This window comes from Centroberyx affinis, unplaced genomic scaffold (assembly GCF_046629955.1).
Source record: "Centroberyx affinis isolate AG114_WGS23_722 - 3 ecotype Tasmania unplaced genomic scaffold, CSIRO-AGI_Caff_v1 ptg004961l_1, whole genome shotgun sequence".
NCBI classification, from domain to species: domain Eukaryota; kingdom Metazoa; phylum Chordata; class Actinopteri; order Beryciformes; family Berycidae; genus Centroberyx; species Centroberyx affinis.
Window position 1 is genome coordinate 130,335 of NW_027282435.1, and position 11,842 is coordinate 142,176.

Consider the following 11,842-nt stretch of genomic DNA (forward strand, 5'->3'; position numbering starts at 1 on the left):
GCACATACAAGACGTTCCTACTGTTTTTTTAAACCGGCAAACACGTTGACGTTCCAAAACAGCCCAAAGGACAGAAATCTATCAGTCAATAATTCTGTCTGTTTTCTGACGGATCAGTGCGGCCGCGGCTTAAAGGTGGTTGATTGTGACTGTCTGTCAGTCTAGACTCAAGACTAAAGGTGATTGATGCTTATTCCTCAGTGTAGAATCAAGGCTAAAGGTGATTTTAACATCAGGACGTCAAAGGTCCTGATGTTAATGATGATGATTATTATTATTATTGCAATGTGCTTATCTATTGTCCAGTAATTCACCTCTCAAGGCAATGTAGCCTCAAGTTTCTAACCAATTTCTGATGTAAAATATTAATCTGCTGTGCTCTGTGAGATATTAATATATTGCTATTTGCTTGTTTTTTGCGTGTATATTTTTGCTACCTGTTTCCATTGTCTGTGTGAATGTATACTGTTTTGATTAAACCTACCATTTTTCTACTGTTATCATTTAGTTACTGTAGTCCATTTCATGCACATGAATGACATGTAGTTTCATCCGTCCATGTTTCTATTTTTCACATACCCCAGACATTTACAGAAAAATATGAAGAAAAACAAGCCTCTTTAAATAATCTCTTTTATTTGTTAGCTGAAAATCCCCATTTCAGAGAGTAGTTCATTAGCTGTTTGTGGATTTGAGCTGAAACTCAAACAGTAAACTTAAATATTTTAGCAGAAATGTACATTTACACACACAAATGTTTAGACAGGGACAAGACCACCTGATACTATTAATCATCAGGGCAGGGAAGGTCTTTGTCAAGTAACTTAGTGTTGACATGCGCAGCTAAAAAAGTAAGTCATGAAGGAAATTAGTCATGGGGACCAGGGCATGTATCATCATTTTTTTCTCAAATAGCCTGATTGCTATGTCTGCACTCCAGATTTAAGATTTATAATACATGTTGGCCCAGAACTTTTTGAAATCTTAATAACCTTCTCTTTATTCAGTCTGCTCTTTATTTTTTACAAGGAAATACACTTTAGACCAGAGTTACAAAGAGCTACGGATCTGGATCTATTAGAGTCAGTGCCAAAAATAGTGAGGCAGTGAGATAAATGTTGTCTTTTTAGCTGTTGACTTACATACTTACATTTTAAATGGATTTCAATTCAAAAGTGAATATGACCCCAACTGCGGGTCAGCTATTGACTATGGCCTCCATGTTAAAAAACAACAAAGACAAACTTTAGCTTACTGTCACGCAGGGCTGTAGTCGAGACCGCCTTGGTTGAGTCCAAGTCCAGATTGAGTCATTGGTGAATTGAGTCCGAGACCGAGGGGGGTCGAGACCGAGTCGAGACCAAGACCGAGGGGGAGTTGAGAGGGTTGAGACCGAGTTGAGACCAAGACCGAGGGGGGTCGAGACCGAGTCGAGACCAAGACCGCAAAACTACGAGTCCAATTCGAGACCAATACCATAGCAATGTGTTATCCAAGGCTACCATTGTATTTATTGAGTAAAATAGCATATTTTTGTTTATTGCCTAAAATAGAAGGGAGGTTTCTTAAGACATTTCAACAAAATTAGCATGTTTTGAGGACAAAACTAATTGTAGGCAGCTTGTTTATGTTCATAACATACAGTAGTTGCACCTTCACTTAACTAGAATTGGATTAATCTATTTCACCTACTTTTTGTTACTGCTCCACAACCATATGCTGCTTTCAGCATTGCTTGACTGAAATATTCTTACCTGGCATGACATTTTAATTTAATCATATTATTGAAATAATCTTATGTCAAACATTATGAACAGTTACGTTAACGTTGAGCAATTTAAGAAGGCGAAGATGAAGGAAAAAACAGACATTACATATGGACATAGTGAGTTTTTTTTTTTTTTTTAATCAAAATTAAGTCATTGGTTGGGTAGCTGGCATATCACCAATCAGCAGTCCCTAAACCTTTCGGTGGATGCATAACTTGTGAAAATTCTATCATTCACTGCTGGTCACTTTCTTAGAGGAGATTATAATTATAAAAACAATAATATTATGTAACGTTAATTCATCCAAGACAGATTCAAGTCCGAGTCATATTAACTACAAGTCCGAGAAGAGACCAAGACCGTCAAAAATCGGTCCTACAGCCCTGTCACAGTAGCTAAGTCATTACTTATTCCTTACATTATGTTCCTTAAATTTCAGTTTCCTCCTAGAAATGGCTCTGTTCATTGCATGGGCAATAATCCAAGATCATCTACCAGACTTCCCTGTCTCAATGGCAAAATGTTCCCTTACTGGCATTCCTAGGTCCTTGCCCTCATACTGTATGGTGCTTAATGATATATGAATCCCTTCCCTTCTGCCCTTCTTTTCTATTGGACAGGAAGGAGAAAAGTCAAGCAGCCAAGGACCGACAGGAGGTTCACCACAAAGCCATGCCTTCAGATAAGATCGATCTTTCCTGTATTTTTTTCACTGACATGTCATGAGCAAGGTTAGAAGATAAAGAAGAGAGCCTGACATTCATGTAGAACATTTAGATCAAACATGTTACTAGACTGATATAAAACTGATGAAAAGAGGAAGTGGAATTGTGCAATACTCAAATTCACTAGAAGCAAGGGCGTGACTTTATTTATGCTACTATCACTTTGTATTTGTGTCTGTATTTCTTCAGACAATCAAGTTATTTGTATTTATTTGGATACATTTGGGGGGATGGGGCTTAACCAGAAGTGGATGTTGTTTACAAACAAAACAAATAAAATCCCCCAAATTTTTATTTTTTCCCCCTTGTAATCATTGGCATTGCTTTTGTTTAGATATAAAACTCATGGTTTACAATGACCTATCAATAATAATGAATTCTAAAAATAATAATTTGCTTTCTTAAGCTGCGTTTAACAAATAACAACCTAGATGTTATGTAATCATAAACACAGGCTTTTATAAACACAGCCATAAACAACTATAGCCATAAACAATGTTTGCTAGTATTTAGTGTTAGTGTTAATTTAGCGTCCAAGTTTAGTTCTGTAGTCTTCTATACTAGTCTACTATGGTAGACTGTAGTTAAGTGCAGTTTTTTAGAACTGCTTCTTTTGGCTATTTTTCAGTACATTGCACTGGGAAATTGCTTTATTCACCTCAATGCCACATTTCTGTACGATTTGCATTGATCTGCATTGTTCTAATGACAACGTGTTCGAAGACCCCAATGTTAGCTTGAAGAATTGTTTCAAGTTCCACAACGTTAAGGTTCTTGGCTTTCTTGAAAAGGTAAGTTTGGGGCGTCCTGGTGTCTCAGTGGTCTAAGGCACGTAACCGTGACATCCTGGGTTTAAATCCAGTCCACAACCTTTGTTGCATGTCATCCCCCTCTCTTTCCTAATCTTTCCCTCCCATCTCGGAGTCATTCCTATGTTCCTAGGGTCCTATGTTACCAGGGTCATATGTTCCCCAGTTCTATGTGCTCTCCCAGGGTCCTATGTTCCCAGGGCCATGTTACCAGGGTCCTATGTTACCCAGTTCTATGTGCTCTCCCAGGGTCCTATGTTCCCAGGGCCATGTTACCAGGGTCCTATGTTACCAGGGTCCTATGTTTAACCTTGTGGTCAGAGCTCTGGGTAAACACACAACCAACCTAACCCTAAACCCTAACCCTAACTAACTAACCATATTAAGCAACGTTAGCAACGTTAGCCATGTTGCTTACGCTAGCTAACGCTAACGCTAGCAGCCAGAAACAAACAAATGATCCATTGGATCAGAGTACTTCTTCCACCACTGCTCCAAACTGGCTAGATATATACGATTTTGAAGTCATCTCAGCCACACTATATCTGTTTTTTATCCGTTTGTATGTTTGTTTGTTTTGGGGTGTTTTTCTAGCATTGCATGCAAACATCAGCTTGATTAGGAAGGGAGGGTTTGGTTTTGGGGTGCGGTGGGGAGCTGCTCAGCACGCAATGCTGTCTGCTACTGTTAATATAAAGACTGTGAGACTTTGCCTATCTGTCCTCAAACAGCAGGATGTGTGTGTGTGTGTGTGTCTGTGTGTAGTAATTGTTCAGAGATGTATTAAGCAACAGCAGTGACACATACAAAACAGGCCAATTCTCTTGGTATAAAATCTATTGCGCTCTCAATACCGGCTCCCTCTCTCGCTCTCTTTCCCTCTTGAATACGAGGGGGAAAAAACAAAGTAAAACTGTTTTCCGATATGGTTATAAAACTTTCCTCTCCATGGAGATGTGCAGAAGGAGGAAATCTCTCCGGCTTCACCTTCATGCTGTACTTCATTCGTACTTTTTAATAGAAGTGTCAAGCAGCTCTCAGGGGCCCTGCACTTGTGGGGAATGAGACTTAATTGGAGGATTAGAGCTACATGCACCCTGTCTTGACTTATATCACGCCCTCAGGGTCTGCAGTACTGATTTTTCTAACACTGTGTGTGTGTGTGCGCGTGCATATTTGTAAATGGATCAAGAGTCCTGTGTTTGTGTATACGTGCACATGGGTGCGTAGACAAGAGTGTTCTCGTCCATACATGTGATCACATTTCCTTGTTTTTGTGTATGTGCACATGGGTGTGTGTACACGACAGTGTCCTTCTGCGTACATGCAATCGTGTTTCCTTGTTTGTGCGTGTGTGTGTGTGTGCATGCATCTGAGTGTGTGTGAGTCATCTTGAATTTGTCTGTGTGCATATTCCTGTGATAGTTGTCCCTCCCTTAAGCTGTTTTGCAGTCAAATGCATTTAAGGTTGAGAGCCTGCTTTTTGAAAGCATGAGCAGAGATCCAGCAGAAACATCTAGTGAAGAGGTAATTTATCACCATACCAAATACTGGGGGGGGGGATTGGGTGTGTCTTCAAACTCCAGTGGGCAGGGAGTTTTTCTTGCATAAAGGAAAGTGAGTTCTGAAAGCCAGAAATCGCAGCAGCCGGCCAAGTATTTGTTGAGTCATTGGTACTGATCAACATTCCTATCAACCTCCCACAGATATATAATGGTCAGTTTGTGCTATGTGCAGCAAAAACCTTACTTATTGCACCTTTAAAGGGGAAAAAAAATCAATATATTGATAGGAAAGAAGGGAAAGAAATTCCAATACATTGATGACCATGGCCACAAAGCATTTAGCAATAAAGAAACATGGTCAAATAGCACCTTAAAGGATAGTAAGTTTGTGCCAATCATCTAGATCAGTGTTTCTCAACATGGGGTCCGGGGACCACCAGGGGTCCTTTAGGGGGTTCCAGGGGGTCCCCAGCAAATTGATGAATTGTTAAACTTCAGCACTATTTAATTTACAAGAGCTTAACACAATTAGAGAATGTAGAAGAATGACTGTTTTGATCATAGTTTCACTGTTATCTCTCTACCTACAATAGTGATAGTCATGGAATTCTGGACAAAATCTTATCTAACAATAAAAATATTGTCAGATTTGGGTCTGAGAGACAAAATCTCATCATATGGGGGTCCGTTGCTCTAACCCTAACCCTAACCCTAACCCTGAGAAGTCAATTAGGGGTCCTTGATATGAAAAAGGTTGAGAATCACTGATCTAGATTGCCCCTTGCCTTTAAATTATTCCTGATGGTGTCTGCACACAGTCAGCATAGTTGGAGATATCAGGGCGTTTTCCTCCCTTTAGAAGAAGCCATTTGCTGCCATTCATTCTTGTACAGTATGAAAAACAACTTCCACAGAGCAATGGAATCCAGTACAGTACAGTACAGTAAACACGAAGGCTTCATTGGGTTCAGTTTCTGTTTTATCGTTATTTCATTGTGCCCAAGTTGAGTGTTTTCATATCAATGAGGACATTATGTTATGCTCTGCATACTGTCAATCACCTGAAATGATCCCTCAAAAACATGTTGCCTTACAAACTTGATTGTCACATCTGTGTTTTTATTTTGGGGGTCTTTGTTAGCAGTTAAAGGAATAGTTCACCCAAAACTGAAAATTCTGTCATCATCTCCTCACCCTCATGCCAGTTGAAACACAGGTGAAGTTTGTCCATATAACACACAGGGAGGTTGCCAGCACAACTCCATAGCAGTCTTCTCCAAAACAACTGAAGTCAGTGGGGACCAGTTCTTCAGAGTTCCAAAAAGACCTCCCAGGGTCCTATGTTCCCAAGGTCCTATGATCCCAGGGTCCTATGTTCCCAAGGTCCTATGTTACCAGGGTCCTATATTCCCCAGCTCTATATAGCACATAATGGGAACCTGAAAAAGATGTTCGTCAGCTCTGTATTCGCTTACAGTTTTTTCTGAATGCTTAAACACTAACAGTGATTCTTGAAGCACTATCTCTGAAACCATTAACACTTGTAGCCAATGCACTTACCAAGTGTGCCAAACTGAATGCACGTTGTCTGCTTTACACTCAGTTTGTAATTTTATAACACACTTTTTGCAAAACTGTAAACACAACTCACTGCTTTACACTCAGTTTGCAATTTAATAACACACTTCTAGCAAAACTGTAAACATTGGTCTCTACATTGCTACACTATTCTGACAATTGCCTTTCCACAGTGACACATGTGAAAACACTTTTAGATAATGAGTTCACTTACAAATCAGAGCTTGAGCACTATAAATAGGCCACAGGTAAACATTTGGTTTGGACAACAATGGAGGCCAATATTGGACAGAGAGTAGGGGTGAGAACTAGAGGAGGACGAGGAGGAGGAAGAGGAGGACGAGGAGGACGAGGACGAGGAGGTGAAGAAGTAAGAGGAGGAGGAGGAGGAGGAAGAGGTGAAGTAGGATGGGGGAGAAGGAGAGGACGGGGAAGAGGAAGAGGAAGAGGAAGTCAGGAGTCAGGAACACAATAACTGATGAAATCAGAGCGACTGTGGTTGACCATGTTGTCAACCATGGGATGAGCATGAGGGAGGCTGGGCAACGGGTTCAACCAAATCTGAGCCACTATACTGTTGCAGGCATCATCCGGATCTTTCGAAATGAGAACCGGTGAGTAACACAAAGTGCTGTAGTCTTACTGGTACAGTAATATGTACTGTAATTTCATAATGAGAAGGATCTATCACTACAGTAAAACCATTCAAATGTTTTTACAGAACTGCAAGAAAAACAGTATCTGGTGGAAGAGGTCGACTGTTCACCCCAGAGCAGGAGACCCACATTGTAAATATGGTCATTGCAAATAACTGCATCAGACTCAGAGAACTGCAGGACCACATAATAGCAGATAACATCATATTCCAAAACGTCAACACAGTGAGTCTCTCTGCACTGTCTCGTCTACTGAAACGCAATAGAATCAGGATGAAGCAGCTGCACAGAGTCCCCCTTTGAAAGAAACTCAGATCATGTAAAACAACTGAGATATGAATATGTGCAGGTCAGCTATACTATCCTATCATTGGTACTGGATCTGGAAGTGTATGGTGCTACATCATATTGACTGATCCCTGTCTTTTCGTACTGTGCTACATTGCTTTGTCTTGTCTCTTTCAGAGAGTCATGGAGCTAGAAGCAGATGCAGTGCATCATGAGCTAATATATGTGGACGAGGCAGGTTTCAACTTTGCAAAAACAAGGGGCGGCGGCAGAATATCATCGGACACCGTGCCATCATCAACGTCCCGGGACAACGTGGTGGCAACATAACAATGTGTGCGACTATTAGTCACAACGGCGTCCTTCACCATCATGCAATCCTAGGCCCATACAACACTGCACGCATTATCACATTTCTGGACACCCTCCACAACACACTAATTCCTAATGACCAGGGGCCAGAGCAGCCCAGGTACGTTATCATCTGGGACAATGTTAGTTTCCACCGGGCTGCTTTGGTCCGCAATTGGTTCACAGATCACCCACTTTTCATCGCAGTCAATCTCCCCCCATACTCTCCGTTCTTGAATCCTATTGAAGAATTCTTCTCTGCGTGGCGTTGGAAGGTGTGTGATCGCCAGCCCCACCAACGCGTAGCCCTTCTACAGGCAATGGAGGAGGCTTGTGGAGACATGGATCAGGGGTCATGCCAGGCCTGGATATGGCACTCTGAAGTGTCATGGCCAGACCCACAAAGAAGGCGAGATTTAGCCTAATTTTTTTCTGTTCTTTTTTTTCGAGCACAAATGTTTTTGTTTTCTTCTACTGCACTTTTGTTGTTTGAGGAGTGTTACTGCAGAACATTTTGAGAAAAAAAATTATGTAAATAACTTTTTCCCCTTATTTGTATTGATAGTGTGTTATGTTTGGAATACACATCCATACTTTACACATTTAGTCCAGGCATTTTACCCAAAAATGTGGGTCAGCCTCTCACAAATTGCAACAAAAACAAACTCAATGGATTTTGTGTACTCAATATGTTCTGAATGAGAGAAAAAAAGTACTAAGGAATTGTATGAAGGGAAAGTTTTGAAAATCACCTAAATGTGATCCTACCAAAACGCCTTTTTAGCCTTTTTTTTTTTTACAATGGAAGTCTATGGGAGGACTGTTCAAACCATGCCCACTTTGAACTCTAACTACTCTTTCACCCAAAAAAGTAAACAAAAATGCCTGCCTTGTAACAGGGAATACTAAGTTGATCCCATGTTTTTTATCCACTGGTTGTATTTACATACTTCATATTAGCACTGATGGTTCTCAAGTAGTATCTCTAGACCTCAAAGCAACCTTAAAGCAACCACAATGTCCAAATCGAGGGCTTGGAGCCAAAGGGGCGTTTGGTCGAATATGAGTATTTTGGTTGAATATGAGTATTATATATCAATTGAAAGGTCTCAGTGAGATCTTTTCAGTGCCAAAAGGACACAACTGAAATCATGACCCATAAGTTTTAACAACAAAAACTGAAAGCCGTAACAAGTAAAAGTAGGGTTTTGCTTGGTGTCAAAAGGCAGTAAGTGCAGTTACGCCCTTTTGACACCTAGCAAAACCACTTTTGACACTGAACAAGCATTGTGGGCAGAGGATTCTAACAGCACTTAGATCAGCTGAAAATGCATGCTGACATAAGTAATGCTAGCATGGCAGCATGATCACATCAACATTTAGTATCCTATTCATATCCTAATTAATATTCTTTATTTATTAATATTCTATTTAATTTGGATACCTGTGTGTATGTGTGTTTACTACATGTATGACAAAACTTTATTGCAAACTGCTATACCCTGCACACAGAAAAAGCAAAAGCCACAAGTGTTTTTCATTTATACTATCAGTGCATAGTTGGTGCTTCGTGTGCTTATTCAAATGATGGTTTGTGTGTACTGTATTGACGCAAAAACACACCTTTTTAAAAGAGTTTGAAGAGTTTTGTAAGAATTGTTTGCTTTTGCAAGAGATGTATTATGTTTGGTTTGGTGTAAGGTTTTGTGGTTAGTGTGTAGAGTTTTGCAAAAATAGCCTATAGTTTCAAAGATAGTACCTAAGCAATCAGAAAAAAACTGTAATATGGTTAGTTAGGGTTAGGGTTAGGGGTTGGTTGCTTGTAGATATTTACCCAGAGCCCTAACCACAACTGTTTCAAAGAACAGAACAGCTTTTTATCAGACCTATCCAGGTTAGGCACAGGCCATCCACCATAATAGGGTTAGGATTAAACATAGAACCCTGGGAACATAGGACCCTGGGAGAGCACATATGTAGAACTGGGGAACAAAGGACCCTTGGAGAGCACATATGTAGAACTGGGGAACATAGGACCCTTTGTCATGTTCCCATTATGTGCCATATAAATCTGGGGAACATAGGACCCTGGGAACATAGGCCCCTGGGAACATAGATACGCTCCCCAGAATTTGACAAGCTTTAGAAAAGAGAAAAAACAGCTGAAAACAGCTACACAGCTTGCTGCTGTGTGGATATTGGTTTATATCATTATGCCTCAATAAAATCCCTGTATAGCACACAGTTTCAGGATTTGTTATAAGGTACTTTGTTATGACAAAATACACTTTTTTCCTTACAAGATGGGCCTAGCTTGGCTAGACTCCAACATTCCAACATTGTACAAGCATCTTAAAGTTAGATCAGAAGTTACCAGCAGCATCTCCTATCCTCTAAGTCTGCTGACTCAGTTGACATTATCCATCCACCACTGCACAGATCTACAACACCAGGCTCAATATTATTTCAGAAACTTACTTAGCTAAGTAATTCATTACAAATGTTCTGAAATATCTTATAGTCTAAAAACGTAATAACCATTGGCCAACACCTCAATCAAGTGCTGTGGGATATTTCCTCATTACCATTGCTTAACATCCTTATGCAGGCTGTAAAATGGTAGGCTGGATATAAAAAATAAAAAATAACAGCATTCAAAAACATTCCAAAGATGTTTTCTCAGTAGCTTGTCCAAACATGCACAAACACACATACACACACACACACACACACACACAGACAGGCATGTAATGGTGTGGGTGTATGGGGGGTGTACAACTATATGACACATCCTGATGTGTGGTGTCACTCTGATGACGTCTTTGAATAGGCTTCTGTGCAAGTGTGTGTGTGTGTGTGTGTGGGGGGGTGGGGGGGGTGGGGGTGGGGGGTGGGGGGGGGTTGTGGCCTCAGTACGAAGGGTCACAGAAGGACATGACATACACAAGAACTCTGCCTAGATAGTACCCATTTCAATTTCTTTTATTTTTATTTTTTTTCAGATCGACATAATGGGCCTCATGCAAGAACCTATAAGTGCGCTCCATACAAAGACAAAACAAAAAACACTAATAATTTGCCAGTTTATTTGACAAACACTCAGATGAGACAAAGGCAAGGTTAGATTGTATTGGGGGAAATACATTATAGAGGGAGATAAATCTGATTTCTAGGCTATTTTACTCCAGTTGATAACGTTAATGTGGGTAAGTGCAAGTGAATTCCTCCTGGCCCTCCTGTTGCAGTCATGGATCGCTTTGCTTTTTGCATCTAATTTCATATCAAGCCATTTCTTTTTTTTTTATTTCTGTGACAGTGCCCTAACGACAAATCACTATACAGTCCTATAATATTCCTATAATACTCCGATAGGGACTTAGAGTGTCTGTGGTACTCAATAGTGAGTTTATAGTGACCTTTTGTAATGGTATTTTTGTCTTCTGTAGCCTAGTATCACTATAATATTCCTATAGGGAATTATAGCTTTGTTGTGATATTTATTTAGTATTCATCTGAAATGTATAGGAATACTGTAGTTGTTTATCGCAAGGGAACGCACAGACAACACTGCATTAACAGCATAAGTTATTTTTTCCCATTCCTTGGCTTTAGCAGGGCCTTTGATTCCACTATTGAATTATATTAAATATTATATGCTTTGGGTGACTTATTTCTGATAGTAGGACTTCAATCTCAGAGCTGGTAGACTTCTCCTTATAGTCCAGTCAATCTGTGATTTGACCCAGGGAAAATTGCAATAGGAATCATTCAAGGTTTTATGTGATCCCTAGGGACATCCAAATAACATATTAAAAGTATACCATTATATACTTAGTGGATCAATGTAAATTCAGGGGTCAAAATATGGGGCCTTCATGTCACAGTGTCCCACAAAGAAGTGCGTATCTCTGCTTCTGAACATGCTATTTTCATATAATTTATGTCTATACATTGGTTTTCTAGGGTGTTCTTTCACATACAACCATCAGATATGACCTGTTCTGAATGTATATGTGCACTTTGGGGGTACCCTTACCCCAAAATGACCAAAGTCATCAAACAAAGTCAATCACATTAGGTGATAAACCATTTATTATCACTGAATTTTCTGCACATACAAATTTGTCTTAGTAATATGTTTTTCCATGAAAACCATGATGC